At 43.3% G+C, this 14,412-nt stretch overlaps 1 protein-coding gene across 10 annotated transcripts in view; it reads left to right on the top strand.

Annotated features, from left to right (window-relative positions):
• The window catches only part of PLCB4 (phospholipase C beta 4), a 178,212-nt gene that overhangs the window by 73,894 nt on the left and 89,906 nt on the right, over positions 1-14,412 (top strand). The gene's annotated exons all lie outside the window — the stretch shown is intronic.

Raw genomic sequence — 14,412 nt, 5'->3', positions numbered from 1 at the left:
ACATTTCAGGGAACTTAGGGGTTTTTTTAGAAAGCAAAGCACCTCTGAGCTCAGATCCTTTCATGTCTGAGTTCAGCAGGAAAGGACTTCTTTTTTCCCCCAGGCCAGTTTCTGAATTCCTGAAATGCAAAGCTTTTGCAGCAAGAGAATGGCCTACTCTGATACAAACCGACTGACAGCTCCTCCTGAAAATCAGGACAAGTTAATACATTCCACATGTTCCCTGCCCCAGTTCTGCAAATTGATTATTTTGAAAGGCTAAGTAAGCCTATCTTTATTTTGCAGGAAATGTTTGGTGCCATTAGGCAGCAAGGCTGTTGAAAAGAACAAAGCTGGAACAGCTTTTGATAATGTCCTCAGAGAAATGGCCAATTGCTGTACAAGTGATACAAACAGGACTGTTTGTTCTCACTGGGTGCTGAGCACTTGAAAGTTCATACACTTCATCATGAGCCTGAAAGGAGTGAAATTCTTTTGAAGTCATAATATTGGGCCAGTTTGAAAATCTGCCCCTGTGCCAGTGATCTGCCCCTGTGTGACTGTCCTACAGTAATGCTGCTCTGAGTGCTTGGTGATCACCTGGAGGGTGGCAGCTCTTGTGCTTTTCTTGGTTTCAAAAAAGGGGAATATTTGTTATGGGATTATATTATCCTGTGAAGCAACAGAGACTTTTTGCAGGTCTGGGCATAGCAGGTTAGCAAGTTTCATGCATGGAGAGCAGGAGTTACTCAGTGTGGGAAGTGAGGCCTGGGTGTAACAACTGCAGGCTGTGATTCTGCTCTTGCTATTTCCTGGGAGAGATTAAGGTTTAATGGAGTGTCCTGTTGTCTGTAGCAGGGCTGAAGCACCTTTGTGTTTGTTAAATGGACACAGAAAGTTCAGAGTAGAGGGAAGTTACTGAGAAATATTATTGTTCCATATGTTTTTAAGCACATTCCTTATGTGCTTAAAAGATTCTACCAAGGAGAATAATCTTTCACATCTACTGAGTCATGCAGATAGTTGCATAATTGATTGATGTGTTGTATGCAAGTATCCTGCTATCCATCTAAATTTCTCCCTTCAAACAATGCCTTTTGACTGGGTTCTGTTACTTTCTAACCATGTTTGGCAATGTTTTGGTATGCTGAGTTTACTTGACCAAATACAAAGTTTACTTAACCAAATAGAAAGTAACGGCCTGACAAACACAGAGATAAGAATCACTGAGCTTGCAGCAGTGCATAACATCTTTTTTAATATTGCTGGGGGGTTTTATACTTTGCTGTAAAAAAAAGAACAGTCAGGTGTCTGCTTCTACCTCCTTATCTTCTGATGACCTGTCACCCCTTCTCTTTGCCCGTTGTGCCAGTGGTTTTGGGAATAAAAGAGCCTTTTGTAGGTGCAGGCCTCCACCTGGGGGCTCTTCACTGGTGGGAGGCACCAACCACTCTTGGGAGCAGCTGATCTTGGGCAGAAAGAGAAGAAAAAGAGAGGGAACCCTGTGCCCTGGTCATACTGAGCAAATCCTCCAATGCTGCCTCTTGTTTTTAACAACTGATCTCTCTCCCCCAGACTGGAAAAGCAGATGCACAAAGTACAAATGAGCATCAGACCACTTGCATGAATCTGTAGCTGTGTCACATCTTGGTTGGAAGGAATAATTGGTCTAGGAATGAAGGTTGACACTTGTGCTGGTGGATGGGTCACTGTGTGGGGCTCATAATTTCAGTTTTTCATTGCAGGGACATTGTCCTGGTTTTGAGATGGGAGGAATTTAGGGAAGTGATCCAAAATCTTTTTTTGGAACTGACAGTCTGTTGGACCACTGGGAAGCTGGACACACCTCTGTGAAACACACGTGTTAGGGACAAAAGAAGAGTGTTAGAGAGGTCTCCATAACCTTAACAAGAGGGACTTCTGTCCCTAAGCACCTTTGTGCTTATATAAATAAATAAATATAAATAAACTAAAGAAAAAATATAAAAATATAATAAATATATATAAATAAACTAAAGAAAAACTATTTTAGAAGTGATAAACTGACTGGAAACTTTGGGTTTTGTTCCTTTACATTATCAGTAGAAAACAAAAAGTTGTAGAGGGAGAGAAGTATTCTAAAAGGTTTGCTTTGACTCTTACTACTTTTTTTCTTTTAGTTACTGTTGATGAAAGTTTCTTTATACCCTTTTAAAGTTTTGAGCCTACTTTGCCTTTCTCCTAATCCTATCTCACAGCAGGAGATGAGTGCACTGGTATTGACCAGCACCAAAACCTACCACACTCTTCAGTACATCAGACTAGAAAATCTTAAAATTAAGAAAATCTCAAGCTGGCAAACCAAAGCCACTACAGACACGGAAGTTGTGCCCTTCATTTCTGGTATTTGGTAGTGCACAGGGTGCAGATGGCTGACTCTGGCTCAGCCTCAGCAGGGAGGTCTGCCTGCAGAGTCCTGCAGGTGCAGCAGCACTCAGGCATTGTCCCACGCCCTGCAGCCATCCCATCCCTTTAGAGCAGGCTCCCCTGAGTGGATCTCTGATACTTTGAAGCTTTGGGGTTTTTTTAATCGCTCTGTTTGCCACCATCACGCTGCTCGTTCGCTGCAGGAGATTTCACCCTTTCTAGGATCGAGTAAATCAGTTGTCTGTTGCCTATGTCACAGGCAGAAGCAAAGACTAAAAAGTTGCCAGTTCTTTACATCCTCTTCAGAAAGGAGTGGTTTTAATTGTGTTGTCTCATTTGCACTTTGACGTAGCAACATTAAGCATCCCAATATGCCTGTGTGTTTCTTCAGTTTATAAAAATGAGTGGTTTGCTTCTGCATGGGGAAAAACCCCAAAGTTAGTAAAAAAGTGACTGCTTTAGTTCTTTCCATGTTAAGGGCCTTGAAGGTGCTCCATATTATGCAGACAGAAAGGTCCCTGGCTCTTACAGGAGAGGGAGATGTTTGGGGAGAGAGCACCAGGGGCTTATACACACAAAGCTTCAGAAGAGAGGCTGCCTTACCTAGTGGTGCTTAATAATAATGACTGGAAATTAGTTTTCCACAAGTTGGATTGGTGGTTAATCACAGAAGAGTTCCAGCAGTTAAACCAGAACAATCTTCTGTGCATCTTTTTTTGATGCTCTGGAGAATTGCTTCTTTTTTCCTGGGACTGTGGGGGGTGGCTGAAAATGTCAGAAAGATCAGAAGATCAAGGGGAAAAAAGTCTCTCTAGCTTCAACTTTGCTATTTCTGTTTCAATCCTAAGACCATGGCTCTGTGTCCAAAGCTTGTCTGGTTTTTTTTTCAGCTTTTCTCATTTAATTACTGGGTGATTAATAACTAAGCTTGTCTCACCTAAGGTGCTGTACTGGTTTTATCAGTCAACCTTATCCGTAAAATCTGGAACTTACTTTAAAAGCTGGTAGAAATATATGGCTTTTTTCTGTCTGCAATGCATGTTTTTTAAAATATTTAAAGTCCCTGTGTAGGCTTTTTTTTTTTTTTAAACTCTGTGGGAAACTGAAGAAAACAACAGGGCCACATGAGTGAATTCCATATTTGCTTTTGGCATTTAATTTCCATAAAGAGGAGGATCCTGTTGACTCATAACATTTCTTTTTTGTTTGTTTGGTTTTTTTTTCCTTTTCCAACTTGCAAATGTTATGAAAGCATTAAAAGTTAGTTCCTTGTTGTCAGGGTTCCGAGATAGATGTTTGCATAGTAGATTAGATGTAATATTTGTGGAGATTTGAAAACAGCTTTTGGGCTGGTGTTTCATTAGCAGGTTATGAAGCTGTATCATCATAAAGGGCATTAATTCTCCAATGCATGTTTCCTATACAAAATTGATGAGATTATAGAGAGATAATGTACCACAGTGACTGCAGAGCCATGAGCAGATCATTAGTGGTGTAAAAGCAGAGGAATGTGCAGGTATAACTTGTTCTCCCTGTTAAATATGGTTCACTGTACCTCAAATCTTGCCACGTTTTTATCCTGGCAAACCTTGGAACGAAATGGCTTTAAACTGGAGAACTGGAGTTTGGGAAGACCAAAGATCATGCACAGGAAGTACTGTTTCAAAATAAAGCCCTGACCTCTGCTATCTGAAAACCTGTAGAGATAACATCTACCTCTTGCAGGAAATCCCCTCACAGCATCCCCACAGACTCTGATCTGCCCCGTGGCACTGAAAGCTTTGCCTGCCCTGGCGCCTGTGCTGGCCCCAGCCCCAGGATAGCTGGATAAACCAGGAGTGATCCCTGCTTTCCTACAGGCTATTGAACTGAGGGCTGCATTCCTGGCCTCCCCTGATCCAGCTTTGCAGTCCACTTCAATGGGACAGTGATGAGACTCTTTGTGAGGAAATTACATATTTAACTGTCAAATTGCAGAGATGGAGCTATTTCCAGGCATCCTACTGCCCACCCTCCTGCAGCTAAAAATGGCTTTTCTTGCCTCAGCCACAGGGGTGGCAGTCAGGCCATGCTGTCCTGCCCCTGCAAGATTGTACTGCTGGAATTCCTTTAAATACTCTTCAGCACAGAGTTCATGTAAATTAGCTAATTACCAGCCTCTGCCCGGGCTTCCATGAGTGCTGAGGAGTGGAACAGAACGATTTAATTTCCCTAACATATTCTCTTGGCACTTTTGCATGCGGAATATGTTGCTCTAAAGCATCTCCTGATACCAGAACCTTGGCTGTGCTCCAGCAGGAGTTCAAGTTAAAAGCATTCAGTGTAATTCCAGGGTTGGCAAACCTCGCGCTGTCACCTTCCCTGCTTCCTATAATTCTGCCGTCTGTAATGCGGGCTTTCCTCCTCTCTCACAGAAGATGATCTTGCATAAGTGTTTAAACTGTGAATCAGGGATTACAGCTGGCACTGCTTATGCATATGATATTCTCTTGGGAGAGTAATTAAGCTGAGGTGAAGTGATCACATGAATCTTAATATTTGCAAATTCATTACACTTAAAAAAGGACTGTAGAGTTCTTGGTTACATTGGCAAATGAGTGTGATTGCCTCCCACTGTAATTTTCATCTTTGCCTTGTGCTTACTCTGAAATGTTTGCTGCTGTCAGAGGCAGGAGTGGTGTATTTTAATTTCCCATTGAAATTCTTGTGAAAGAGTCTGTATGGAGGGTACAGGAACATTTTGACTGGCTGAGTGTAAATTATTTAAATCCCAAAAAGTTTTGGGATGTGGCCAGATTTAAGCTAACAGGAAAAGGAATTCAGTCAGGGTCCTGTTTCTCCTCAGCAGTTGGGTCCAAATCCTGGAAACACTTTCAGTATGTGTTCACTCATTAATTTTACTGCAACTATCAAATAAATCTAAATATAGACATAAGTACTGGCAGGTATTAGCCCGCTAGGTCTATTAATTGAAACATGCTAACGTCACTGAAGGTTCCTTTAATGGTAGCTGCATTCTTTGGCTGTGCGGATACCATTAAAAAAAAAAACAAACATGTTTTAAACCTCAGACAGGAGGAGTAGTGTCTACATGTTATTTATATAAGCCTTGGCAATCAAGAGGAAGTTGTAGATCTGCTAATTATGTGTTGTTGATTGCCTGTCTCTCATCTTACTGCAGTGTTCCAATGGCCAGAGAGATCCCAGTTTCCAGCTGAGAGAAGGGATTTCATTCTCCTGGTGCTTGGTGGTCAGACAGTAGTGTTTTCTCCCTCTAGCATGGCAGCCATAGAGCAGAGGTGTGCGTTGGCAGCTCTGAAGGTCAGTGTGTTGTACGTGTTCCCAGCTTAGCAGAGATTCCTGCTGCTGGGTCCTTCCAGAGTCATGGATGGAGACTCCACTTTGATTTATTTCTGCAGCATCAGCCTCACAGGTACCAGGGGACCCCTCTTGTGAGGCACAGCTGGGTGCTGAGTGAAGGCAGCTGTAGGCAGGGCCATGACCCCTTTGCAGCTGGTGGCAGGGGACAGTATGGATGGCACTGTGAGGACCCTGCTCCTTGCTGCTTTTGTCAGGTGGGACAGCACGGGAAGCTGGCTCAGAAAGCTCATGTTGCTCTCATTCTTCCTTCGGTCCTTGCATCTTTAAATCCAGGATTAAAAGAAGCTGGATTGAAAATTTTAGGTAGTAAATCTCATGCAAGTACTATAATTTGTTTCAGTGTCCTAAACATGGTAATAAGGATTGTGTAGAAAAGTGCTTTGGTCCCTCATTTGTTTTCTATTTTAAGCAGCTAAAAGCATCAGTCTGGCACTAAGATAAAATCCAGTTTATTTTGCAGCTCTTAAAGATTTGCATTCCTATTTACTGGACATCTTTATTTTTGTAATAATTAATTTCAAAATATCCTATATTTAAAGAGAAGTGTTTCAGAATTGTGTAAACTGGAAACTATGTAGCAAAAATATTTACCACATTTCTTTCAAACTTTCAATGGCTTGTTCTTTAAGCAAAGTACTCCCAGCCAAGTTGCATAAGTTGGGATGCTTTCAGGATCACTTTCAGGATCACTGAGCCCTCTGGCTCAGCATGGGCTGGTATTTCATCTGTCACATCCTGCACGTTTTGTACATGTGCCAGAGTCTGCACATCTGAACTCCTGGTTATAGGTCATACTGGAAATCAGTATTTTTAATTACTGCTTGTATTTCAGGGGAGAAAAATCATTTAAACCACCGAACTTGCCAGAAATCTTAAATTAATATCTACTGCTGAATTTTCAAAGAGCCTGAAGGCAGCTTCTGTAGGGCTCTTCAAGAAATTCCTGCAGGGTTTAATGCAAGTCCAGCACTACAGCTAAGTCATACCTGGTGTGCTTCTGCTTTGGACTGGGGTTTTTTGTTCTAGCCCTCTCCATGGCTTCTGAAGGAATGGTAATTACTGGAGTTTGTGTGCTTGCTAATTGTTTATGGTAACAAAGTGCTGGGAAGGGTTTGGAGCACCCAGTGCTGGGCACCCTGCACCACCTGGTCTGTCAGTAATCATCTTTTACTGCAGCTCATTTCAGCAGCTGAGGAGCTTTTGCACAGATTACAGTCTCCAGAACTGATCTTTAGAAAACTGATCATGGTTTAAACATGGCTTTGAAATGTCTGATAGGTTTCTGCAAAGAGAAAAGGGACAATCCATGTGCTGTGCTGTCTGGGGTAAGAAATACAGAAACCTTTGAGAGTTGGAAAATCTTCTCCAGTGCAACCTTTGAATAGGATGCCTGCAGAGCTGGTTTCCTCTGGAGCAATAAAGGTGAAAATTTGTCACCTCTCTGAGTGGAATGGATTTGGCCCTTCCAGGGTCTGAATAATTACATTATTTTATAAGTACATTATTTTATGAGATTCCTCCAGTTCAAGGACCTAATGTTTGGTTTGGGTTTTTTGGTGGTTGTCTTGTATTTAGGATTTTTTTGTGGGTTTTTGGATTGATTTTGATTTGTTTGGGGTTTTTATCTGTAAAGATGCACAGACCTTGTATAAACATCTTTCATGAAGTTACTGTCATTATTTAATTTACTAAAAAGTGTTGAAGTTATTGTAGATTAACAACCAAAACTGCCTGAAGTCAGACACTTACTGACTTATTGAGATTTATTAAATCTAACAACTATGTCCCTCTGCACAAGACTTGTAATGTTGAATCCTTTAGAAGCAATTAAACTTTGCATAAACATGCAAAAACTTTAAATATGTTTTAGCTAACAATGAGGTATCTCAAAGCGGTCTCTGTGCATTGAAAAATCCATGTTACATGTATGTTACTTATATACATATATATATAAATTGTATGTGTGTGTGCACATATATTCAAAATCTCAGACCTGCTGTTAAAGCACAGGTTATTTTGAATGAGACTGGCAGCACATAAGAAGATTAAATCTTCTGGATCTTTTAGTCACTAAATATTGAATTTAGAACAGCCTGCTCATTTTATGGAGAGAAATAATTTGAGGTAGAGCTATCCAAAAGGTAAGATCTTATCTAGTAGCAAAAGCTGTGCTTGTTAGTATTTCCAAGCACGTAGAGCACAGCTGAAAAAAATCAGATTAAAATGAAGCCAGTGTTTATTCTAAAGTGGAGTTCACCTGATGCCCTAAGCTTTAGCTTTCATATTTTCCGGATTCTGTTCTGCATTAGTGTGGAACTCTGAACTTCATATAAAGTGTTAGCAAGTTCTCTTCACAATCCTTTTCCAGCCCAAGAACTTGCAGCTTCAGACCCAAAAAGTGTAAACAACAGGGAATTGAGGAGGATGGGACTGCATAACCTGGAGCTGTAATTGGACAGTTAAACCAAACATGGAAATGGGTTTAAACAACTTATAAAAGTGTGAAAATGTGTGACATGCCCAAGGTGTATCCTTTGAGGCCTTTAAATGAATCCCCACTTTGCTGTCTAGCTCTGTCCAGCCTCTGTTCTAGGTCAGCTCTCAGGCATCACAGCACTAGGCACATCTTCTGCAGCTGACAGCACCTTGATGTGCCACTAGACCTGATGGCATCTTCATACTGAATTTAATCTGTCCTTTTTAGTCTGCCCAGTCTATTTGTATTGTTTCCCTTCTGTTGAGAGATCACTGCAAATAGGAGTCTTGGTGTCCTTAATGTGGCTGAAGTCATATTTTCCAAGAAATGACCATTCTGGTAAAGCACTTACACTAAGAGCATCTAATAAAAGTGATTTAATAGAGGGAATTACAAAACTAAGCAAAGTTTAAATCTTATAAATTACAGATTCCTCCGCAGCATTTAGTTTGTGAATTTTGGAATGCACCTCAGGGAAAATGGCTTTGAATCCAAGCATATTCAAAGCATGGAATAAGAACAAAAAGCCCTGCAAATGAGCTGAAAATCTGGCAGATCCTGCATGATGAGGTGCTGAATTTTACTTTGGCTCTACAGTTAGCAATGACTATTAGAAATATTGCCAGCTCTGATTGAGGAGCACCAAAATGAAGTAGAAGCAGGGTGCTTATTTCATCATTAGCTTGTGTGGGTAATGGAGATCTGTTAGAGGCTTCTCTGGGGGTAATTCTCAGAGTGGGTTGGGATAAATCCTGTGATGACAAGAAGCAAGAATGCATGTGTTGTACTTGGAATGAGCTTCCAGGCTGCCCTGGAATCATTTGGTAGGGACTGTGGCAGCTGTCACTCTGTGACTGTCAGAAAGCTGACCTTATAAATAAGTCAAAATCCAGAGGGAAATGATTAGTGAGCATTTGAGATGTTCAGAGGAGTGGGCTGGGAGGTGCAGGTAGAATTGTGCCCCCAGGGAGAAAATGCCTTCAGCAGAAGCAGACTTTGAGGGACCAAGATTTCACTCAGTATTTGGACTCTATTTGCACATGTATTTAAAGATTGAAACATGTAACTGATTCTCTGGAGTTCATAGAAGTGTGTGAGTTAGCTGAATCCCACAGGTGTTTCTGGCCACATCACTGAGCATATCTATTATCATTATCATTATCATTATATCCCCCTGCTCCTGTGGAGTGTCCCTGGCTCTCAGACCTGGGCTTGGAGGAGCTGTGTCCATCAGCTGAGCAAAGCTCTGCCATCCCACCCAGTCAGGATGTTTAAAGCATGAGTGGAGTCATTGTGCCGTGTCAGATTAGAAGTTCTGGTGAAAATTGCCCTTTGATATATAAAATGAATACCAGTGCTCATCTGCAGAGTGAGAAATGCAATTATTCTCTTAGGTCATCTCTGTTTTCTGTCATTCATAGCCTTTTCCTTGTCTGTGAGAGGGGTCTGTTTTTCTGGGGAGCTTTCCAACCATCTGATGGACAATGCTGTGCACAGCCAAGTGTACAACTGTACTAGAATTTGATTTTCTAATCCCAAAGAGATGTAAAGAGGAATTCAAGATCATTGGTCCCTCCAGATGTACACAAAAATTTTAACTTCAAGAAGCTGATTAGTACATGTCAGCATATATTAATGAAAAATAAGATTAGCATTCTGTGAAAAGGTAAACCTGTACCATTTATTGAAAGATTTCAGTGGACAAAATGTCTTTAAAGTCATTAATTCTGTCTAATATTTTCCCTTCAATTTAGTTTTGTGTGTATGTCCTCTGGGTTTGTAGTTTCTGTCATCTTTTTAAATTGTTTGCTTGTCATACTGGGGTTTGGCTATTTTAAAAGTATTTATATTGAAACCATGCAAAGACCTTTAGAAATGGTGTATAATTAAGAGTTGAGCCAAATGCTCACAGCCAGACAAATCATACTTGCTAATCTTAACCCAAAGATCCCCTAGGTTAGTGATTCTGGATCCAGCATCCCTCTGTCCTGACTAGATCTCTATTATTTAAAAACGATTTTTCCTTTTTAACCTGTAACCTGTCTCCTATGGGATCCATTCTGCAGCCCTCTCAAACGTGTGGCAAGCAGCTCTTTTTTCCTCCTTCTCCAGCAGCAGATGAGCAAGATGCAGTGGTGCTGGTGCTTCAGGTGGTTTGTGTCACTGCAGACAGGCAGGTGCCTCTGAGTGCAGGACACTGATTACAAACAGCTGCTCCTGCTGCCTTCAGACCCTTCCTGCAGCCAGGGCTCCCTGACACTGTGCACTCACTGCCAAGGAGTGTCCAACAGGAGCGCCTAAATGTTGTGTGCAGGTCTTGGTCTCTGCTCCTAAGGATGTTTCAGAGACAACCAAGTCACGTTCCTGGGTTTTATTTGTGTGTCTCAAGCTGTGCCAGGGGAGGTTCGGGTTGGACACAAGGAGGAATTTCTTTACAGAAGGAATGAGTAGACATTGTGATGCCTTGGGAAGGCTGACCTAGAATAGAGGCTGGACAGAGCAAAATAATAAAGTGGGGATTTATTAAAAGGATCTCCTCCATGGACCCACCTTGGGCAGCACAAGAGCCCAGCCAGGGCTGCACCCCAGGTGAGCCCTAAATAGTCCCAAATTGCAGGACTGCTCATGGGGTCTCTCACTTTGATCAGTTCTGCTCCATTTGCATCTTGCAGTTCATTGCCCAACTCCAGCTTTAGCCCATGCAGTCCCATCCTGATTGTTTTCCTCTCTCCAGCCCACAGTGTTTGTGCTCTGGGGCCTGAGATTTGGATCATTTGTCCTTGGTCCCAGCTAGAGAAAGAATTGTCTTGTCTCCTTACTCTGTGCAGAGAGATCACCATCCCTTAATATGGAGCCCAGACCCACAGACTAAAGCAGCACAGAACCTGAAAATAGAAAAGCTAAACCTGAGGCATCAGCTGGAGGAATGGGCTGCCCAGGGAGGTGATGGAGTCCCTGTTCCTGGAGGTGTTCCAGTAAGGGCTGGATGTGGCACTCAGTGCCATGGTCTGGTTGACACACTGGTGTTCAGTCAAACACTGGGCTCAGCAATCCCAGAGATCTTTTCCAGTGGAATTGGTTCTGTGATTCTGTGTGGAAGATGGATGCAAAGATTCCTGTTCATCCAGGTGCTGTCAAGGGCTTTGGGAGCAACAGAACAAGTTGAGAAAATGTGATGAGCATGTGTGTCTCACACTGGCTGATCCTCTGCCAGCAGAACACTGGCACTTGCATCCTGTGCATCTCCCGGGTGTCCTACCATCCCAGCTCCCTCTCCCAGTGTTCACAGCAGAGGCACTGGGCTCCTCCCTGAAGGCAGCAGAGCAGTTGGGTGTCATCTCTGTGTGTTCTCTGCCACCATTTATCATTGTTTGTTTATGTCTTTTGCAGAATAAGAACAAAATAGGTTTGACGAGCCATTCAAGGTGTTCTTGACGTGGGTCACTTGACTCTGGCCAGTGGAGGGTTTACCCTGAAGCACTGTTTGCAAATTCTTCAAATGCTTGTGGGGTTCTCTTGGGCCCTTCCTGAGCAGTGGTATGTAAGCTGAGCACAGGTTGCAGTCAGTGGGGAAAATGCCTATTTTTTCTGGTTCAATTTGCTTCCGTTTCCTGAGTTTCAGCCACAATTTAATCCTTAGACAATGGATATGTTGAAGAAAACTTCCAATTTTAAAGGCTGGAGTACAAACCCAGGGTTTGGATTTCACCCATGCTTCTGCTGTAGTAATTTTAGCTTGCAGTGCACCTGCCTGGAGGAGCTCAGAGCTGGGAGACAGAATCTATTAGAGAGCTGTGTTTTCAGTGTCTTGCCATGTTATGCAGGAGCAGGTACTCATTTTCACAACACAAAATCGGTATAGAGCAACACTGTTCATACAGAGTGATTTATGGAGGTTTCAGTATCTGCAGGCTGTTCTGAAGAAATACCAGTGTTATTGCAGAGTTTTGGAGAATATCACTGCAGTCTAGAATCATCTCTGGTTGCTTTGTGGTAATAGAAGGCTCTCAGCCAGCCTGGTTTGGGTGGCTGTGGATGCACTGCAGAGCAGCACTCACAGGTGCAGCAGAACCTATGGCTGCCCTGCACACCATCATTCCCAGGATCCCTGCAGCACTGTGAACCAGCTGGGAGCAGCTGGCTGTGCTCCCAGGGAGCTCTGTGTGGCTGAGGAGCTCACTGAGCAGCCAGCACAGCCAGGTGGGGCTGGCACCCAGGGCAGGTGAAGCACTGCCAGGTCAGAGCTGGCTCGCACCCCTGCACGGTGTGAATGGGCCACTGAAGGTTTGGGTAGAGCATTCCTGAGCTGCTGCTGCCCTGCTGCCAGCTGGGGGCTCAGCTACACCTGACACTTGACCACTGTGGGCACTCAGGGACCACCTCGTTCCAGCTGGAAACATCCCTTAATGCGTGTGTCACACACAGAGGATTTCTGTGTGAGAGCAGAAGAATTCTCTGTACTCTTGATGCAGGAAAAAAAAGGAAGTCTCTTAATACCCATGCATGAAAAACAAACCAGACAAAAAAAACCCCTTAATTTTTATATATTTATTTTGGTTTTTCTTGTTTAAAACATTAACTGAAGCTTTAAAGATGTAGCACATCGTTTTTAAAGAATATTTCTGTAGACAATATTGAGTACACTGGTAAAGCAGGTCTGTGTGGGCATGCCTTGAGTGCAGCTGCAGGTTTGATTGCAGAGTGGGTGGCTTTTCTCTGCAGAGCAGTAATGCTGGTGGGATTGCTGATGGAGCTCAAGTTCAGTTTGTGGCACAGGCAGTCCCAGGGGTCAGGGAGCGTGGCTGGAGCTCGTACCCACTCTGTGCCTTTCTGTTAGCTTTGGCCTTTTTATCTCAGTCTATCAACCGGGTTTCTTTCCTGGTTTTGTGCTTCTACTCCGAAACACAGCCACAGCTGAGAAAGGCAGGTTTGGATAGAGATAATGTTATCTTGTGCCTGGCAGGACCGGGTGTGAAAGCAAAAGGAAGTTTGATTTCTTTAATTGTAATGGAGTACTGTCCCTTACACAGCTCGAAAAGAGCAGCCTTTGTTTCCTAGATCTGATAGTTCTGCCACAGTGAGAGGTTTGCCTGAGTAACTTATTCCTCCTTATCTTGTGTGTGAATTTGGATTTCCAAGGAAAAGCAGGATTTCCTTTCTTATCACATCCAGCACCTGCAGGATCTTGTGTTCCACCTGATTTTCGAGTATTGCCATCCTGAACTTTAAGATCAGATGGTTGTTAAACCACAGTTTCAAAAACAAGTTCTGCTTTTTCTTTGTGTTCAATTTCTTAATAAATCGTGGGATTTATTAATAAATAAATAGGCTCTTGAAAATGTTTCAGCTTACCAGCTAGGGTACCTGTTGGCTGTGGGTTTGCTTTTTAAAATTACATTAAGCAAGTTCCTGAATGGCTTTGTAACCAGGTCTTAAAGCCAAGTTTTCAGTACATTGTAAAATTTAAGAAGTGGCAAACTTGCTTTAGGATTGGGAGATCAGACCAAGAGTCTTGGCAAAATGGGCTGCAGAGTATCAAAGGTGAGAGAAATTATTCTCGAGGTCAGCCAGTTTTCAGAGCCCTGGTGGTCTTTCCCATCAGTGTGTGCGAGATGCAATGTGCTGCTCTTGGCTCTGCGTGCTCCAGTGTGGTGTTGGTGCTGTGGCTGCTGTGTCACCTGGTCACTGCACAAAAGCAGCAGAAAAGAACAAGAGCTTTGCACCCGTGTCGGGCTGTGACCTGGCTGAGATGGGGTCGCTCAGGCTGGCAGCAATGGCATCGTCACAGAGGGAGCAGGAGCAGGGTTAGCCCTGCTCTTCTCAGTCACAGGGAGCTGCGTTGTTCCTTCCTGGCCCCTGGTGGCTCCGAGGGGCTCAGCTCTGCTGGCGCTGTGAGCAAACTGTGGGGTTTGTGTGGGGTCTCTGCAGGGAGGTGCCTCTGGCTGCCCTCATCAGGGCTGGCCTCCAGCTCACTCTGGCACCAGCCTGGGGACACGGCTGTCCCCTGCCCTGCCTGCTGGCAGAGCTGATCACTTGCTCACACACATATCTTTGGTTTGCATACAGCAATGAGCAGCATTATTCATTAACCCTTAACGAGCCCATGTGGTCGAGGTTTTGAGAAAACAGCAGAAATAGGACCCAGGAAGGGAAAGCTTGGTTAGTTTATT

This window comes from Agelaius tricolor, unplaced genomic scaffold (genome assembly GCF_023055355.1).
Source record: "Agelaius tricolor isolate 1412-34295 unplaced genomic scaffold, bAgeTri1.0.p SCAF_1, whole genome shotgun sequence".
NCBI classification, from domain to species: Eukaryota; Metazoa; Chordata; class Aves; order Passeriformes; family Icteridae; genus Agelaius; species Agelaius tricolor.
Note: the sequence above shows the minus strand (reverse complement) of the source record. Positions and strands in the feature narration are given on the sequence as shown.